General features: G+C 31.8%; 1 long non-coding RNA gene across 1 annotated transcript; it reads right to left on the reverse strand.

Annotated features, from left to right (window-relative positions):
• Positions 1–3,872: 3,872 nt before the first annotated feature.
• Positions 3,873–5,104, reverse strand: LOC145323396 (uncharacterized). Its single transcript, XR_013880949.1, has 3 exons — positions 4,921–5,104; positions 4,327–4,405; positions 3,873–4,100 (listed from the first exon to the last, which is right to left on the reverse strand). It is a non-coding gene; the product is annotated as an uncharacterized LOC145323396 (long non-coding RNA).
• Between the last annotated feature and the right edge of the window lie 374 nt (positions 5,105–5,478).

Consider the following 5,478-nt stretch of genomic DNA (forward strand, 5'->3'; position numbering starts at 1 on the left):
ACAATGGGGAAAAAATATTTATATACTTTCATTGCAAAAAAAGTTTTAATAATTGGACTTAAAATACCTAAGATATGGGGAAATATTTAAAACATATAAAAAAAGCCAAAAACCTGCTTTAAGGCAGTCTGACCGCCATTGTTTTTTTTTTACATAAACCGCCAGGAAATTGAATTTTAATATCTATAAATAATTTTTTTTTAATTGGACCATAAACACCAAAGATATGGGGGGAAATGTGAAAAATATAAAAATTGGCAAAAACCTGCAAAAAGGAAGTCTGACTGCCATTGTTTATTTTTTCAAATAATTTAATTTAAAAATTTTGAAAATCGAACCAAAAACACCAAAGATATATGGGGTAAAATGTGGAAAATATAAAAATTGCCTAATACCTGTTAAAAAGCAGTCCGACCGCCATTGATGTTATTTAGTTAACTAGCGGTGATGAAAAAAAAAATTTGGCGAAATTCGTAAAAGGACCAAGGAAATCTTCAGCAAAAAAAAGGACCGAGGAAATCTTCAGCAAAAAAAAGGACCAAGGAAATCTTCAGCAAAAAAAATGGGAGGATTTTGTTTTTTGGGGGGTAGCCTAATAGAAAATAGCCTAAAACCACCACAGGACCAGTAGGTATATTCCCTGAAGAGTAGTGTTTCGGTACAACGGCATTTGGCTGGCCGTTTACCAGATCTTTATGTACAAACGTACGAAACCTGCTACTTCCCACAAAAATCAAAACCAGCATAGTTACTAATACAATTTATTGTATGAAAACGGTCATGCTGAAATAGAAAATAACAAAATTAATAATCAAATATTAAAATGTTAAATACATTATAAAATAAATCTTGTAAAAGAAAATAAATCTTTTTCTTATTTGGAACAATCGTCTATTCCTTATAAAGGTTGCGTGACTTCGAAATTATATTTCAAAATGTATAAAAGAAGCTAGGGTTATTTTTTGCTTAAAATTAATCAAAATTGAATGCGAGTTTGAAATTCATAAATAAAATCATCATAGACTACTATTAAAATATTCTGGTACAAAAATAAATTAATTACTTGGTCTAATTTTAATGAAAATGAAAAGATTAATTTGCCGTCTTAAAAAATCACTCCACTCTATTATAAATGCTTAAAGAAAGAATTCTTACCGAGGTCATTGATCTTGTCAAGCCGGGAAGCACTCAAAGGTATTTTTCAGTACGGATAACACCACAATTTTGACTATACATGGTTTTTTATCACACAGATATTCCGCACATCTTGAAAGAAAGATTAAAGATGGCCACGCTAGCTTTGTTTTGGTTTGCGCAAGCGTTGTTTTGAATGCCGCGTTCAATTATGAACTTTATTTAAACTTGGGCGCTTTCTAAACTGCCAATAATGATAAGGAAAACAAAAAGGATAAAGGTTCGAGTTCACAAACGCATCACACTATTATACTTCCAATACAAGTAGAATCCGATCGGTTCAGTGAATACCAAGATCTTAAGAACGGACAGATACATATATACATACAAATTCCGCGAGTTGGCTCCTAATTTTTACTGGCTCCCAATATCGAATCTCATATGCATTTTAGTAAAGATTATAAGCAAACTTACATATATAATCCTAGAATTTTGGGAGCAAAATCATTTCTTCAAAGGCGATTTTTTCAAAGATTTTTAGTGTTTTTGAGCCACTTTTAAGATGTTAAAGATAAGAAAGTATTGTTTATAAATAATCATAAAATTAGTAAAATTTGACCTTTATTGTATGCAAAAATTCACCCAATCTCTTACTAATCACTATTTTGTGTTATCAGTACTTTAAAGGGGGGGGACACTAAAATCGCATATATTAGCTCTATTTTTCAATATTTCGGACTGATTTTTTAATGTAAGCTTAATTTTCATAACTAATATGATAAATTAACTATAAAACATCAATGGTGGTCGGACGGCTTTTTAGCAGGTTAAAGGCTATTTTTAAATTTTTCCTCATATCAGACTACCTTTTTGGAGGTTTTTGGCTATTTTTATAATTTTACATTTTCCCCCATATCTTTGGTGTTTATGGTCAGATTTTCAAAAATTTTTCAGTTAAAGATATCAAAATTAAATTTCCCGTCGTTTGAAGAAAACAACAATGACCGTCTAAACAACAATGATGGTTTATAATTGTTACAATTTCCCCCATATCTTTGGTGTTTATGGTCCGATTTTCAAAATTTTTTCCATTAAAGATATCAAAATTTAATTTCCCGTCGTTTGAAGAAAACAACAATGACCGTCAGACCTATCCACGAATTTTGTGCTTCGCTACTTATGGATGTTGTCATCCTTGTTTGAAAGTAAAGCTTTTTCTAAAATTAGGGTCAGTCCGTATGTCGGTACGTCCGTAACGGATAGCTATTTTCGTTGATTTAGGAACATTAGAATTGTCCTACCTATTTCAATCTTTGCATGATGATTTCTTAGTATTTAGGTCCGAGTTAGAAAGCGTAGCAACTCTATAATCGTTACCAGAATGTCCGTACGTCCATTTTAAACATGTTAATTTTTTCAAAACTTTTTTAACAGCATTTTTTGGCGTTATCCTCTTAAATTTTTTTTTCTTCAATTTTTAAAATTTGAGTACCCCCCCCCCCCTCCCCCCCGACAACAACAAACAACTATTTTAGGTTAGGTTAGGTTTTAGGCTAGGGAGCTGAGCGCTGCGGCTAGGCAGGCAAGGGCGCCGAGCGCTGCGGCTAGGCAGGCTGGGGAGCCGAGCGCTGCGGCCAGAGTTCATAGTTCGTTGTTGTTGGGGGGGGAGGGGGGGACTCAAATTTTCAAAATTGAAAAAAAAAATTTAAGAGGATATTACTCATTTTTTTATGTTATATAATCATCCGATTGGTCTGATTTTACTCCAATTGCCAGACAGACATCCTTTTTTATAAAATCTTTGCTTTTTAATAAATTATCTTCATCATTAAGCTGGCAATGATGTCTTTGAAAGGAAAATGAAAAAAATGTTTTTTTAGTAGCGAAGTTTCATTATAATTCCCTTTGTCTGTCCGTCAGTCTGTCAGCCCGTAATGCTAGTGATTTTCTCAGCAGCTATTAAAGTTAGAAACATTATTTTTTTCAGAAGATTCCCTAAAACCTATGAGCATCTAGTAGGTAATTTACTTTGTCCAGTCGTCTGTCGATCATTCTACAAAAGGATAAATATTATAAAATGACTTATTCTCAAATTTATTTGAATTTCTATTCTTGATTTTAACAAATGCTCTTTAAATCTCCTTGTCCATATTCCCATCCATGATTTTTTCATGCTGCGCTACTTCTACTCTCTTTCTCTCTATCTTTCCCATTTACTTTTTTTCTCTTTCTCTCCTTTATTCCCTTTCTCTATCTTAAGTTTAAAATCGATAGGACAATTATCACAAGCTTAAATCAACGAGCTATTCATTACGTACGTACAGACGGACCTATCCTAATTATAGAAAAGCTTCGCTTTTAATAATTACGCACACAATGCAACAGATTGTTTCATAAAACACAAGATCTATTATTAATAAATGGATTTTTAACCACTAGTTGTAAGATAAAAAAAAATTGAAATATCTATACATCCTTGCTCTACCTAAGAAGTAAATATTATATTTTTTTGTTTAGTAGGAACACACCGATGTAAGTAAACATGGTAATAAGTCCAATTTTTAATACATTTTTCTAGCTTTCTATTCCAAATTGTTAATAGGACGAGTTTTGATGTTTGTGAACCAAGATTGTGCTGCCAGCCAATTGTCCATAAATAATACCTCTCTTTGTATATTCATAAATATCTATAACTAATATATGTTTGGCTGAGCTGCAAACTTGGAGAAAAAAAGAAATTAGTAAGAATGAAAAATTATTTATTTATTCCAAAATAAAAATTCCAAATAAAGATTAAAATAATGTTTTGTCCAGAAGAATATTATCCATCAATACTATAAAACTAATGACAACAATATTTTTTATCACATTTCTTCCTTTCCTCACTAAGACAGAGTCCTTTAAAGTGGTGGGTCCAAGGGGCAGAGAGAACGAAACAACCCCACTGATATGCTCTTACACACTTACTGAAATATACCAATTATTTAATAGTATAGATATAATTTATTTTTTTTAAGCATTAAGCGTTATTATGCTTTTAACAAAACATTGCTATAGATAAATGCAATAGATTTTTTTCTATATTTGTAAAACTGAAAAATGAGCCTACATACTTGATTATGAAAAGAAAGATTTTTTTATTGGTTGCAGGATAAAAAATATGACAGAATGAATTTAACATTGAATTCTTACTTGAAACCATTAACGTCTCTGAAATTTTTTGTGCATGATGGAGTTGGTTTACATCCATTAGCCATTGAGAGCAGACATCCTGTATAAAAATCGATATTTTAGATATAGCATTGATAAAATAATGAAATAAATAAACGTTTTTACAAATTGATACAATTTCTTGATTTTAAATCACAATTATCAGCTTTTCAGTGGGATGGAGAAGTAGTATTTTACAAGGAAAGGGGGTGAGTTTTCATCCTCTTATTCTTTTTCCTTATGTAAAGCACCCATAAGGGTGTAATGTGTTGGCTGCTAACCCTCAACTAGTTGTGGTTGTTAATAATTTACATTTTTCGAACTTGGGTTGGCAACTTGCTCCCCCCTCCCTCCCACTTAAAAAAAAATAAGCCCAACAAAGGTCCTAGCTTGTAAAACAAATACAAAACACTATTATGATTACTTCTAAGAAACCGCCTCCCTTTTTTTCAACATATTTTAAAAATATGGGGTAAGGTTGGTTTTCTGTGCTCGCAAGGCAATTTGAGAGAAAGCGCCGAACTCCTAAAATTAATCTTAAGAAAGTTAAAAACAGTCAATAACAAAACTTTTTACCTAGGATGACAAGACAGCTAAGAATGTTCAACAGTTTCATCGTGATACTTAATGTCAGAATGATTCATTTACAAATCAAAGTTTGCTTAAATAGGCGCAGTTTTAATACAAGTGTTTGGTATAATCCCTTATTTCTACAGTAGATGAAACATAACGCCGATTTCCAGTCCATTCATTTAAATGCCTTAAAACAGGAAAATAATCATATTAACCATAGTAAACCTTCTTTTCATATACACAAAACAAGCAGCTGCTCTCCTAGCATACAGGGAAAAAAGGCGGAAAATAAACTAAAACCACTATAATACTTAAACTAAAAATAAGAGATTTCAAAACCTTCATGTGAAGCTTCCCTGAAATTGAGAACTCAGAAGTTCAGTAATTATCGAAATCGCTACAGACAAAAAGTTTAACTACTTTACATAATAGGTTGTATTTGTTGAAGTTCACGGTAAAATGTTTCTGGTAGCTATTATCTCCAATAATCTATGAATTTTAAAGGCTCCTAGATGGCAAACGGATGAACGCACATGTCATACCGTTTTATAAAGGTCTATA

Source organism: Acartia tonsa, chromosome 6, assembly GCF_053477335.1.
Source record: "Acartia tonsa isolate MP-2025a chromosome 6, ASM5347733v1, whole genome shotgun sequence".
In the NCBI taxonomy this organism is placed as follows: Eukaryota; Metazoa; Arthropoda; class Copepoda; order Calanoida; family Acartiidae; genus Acartia; species Acartia tonsa.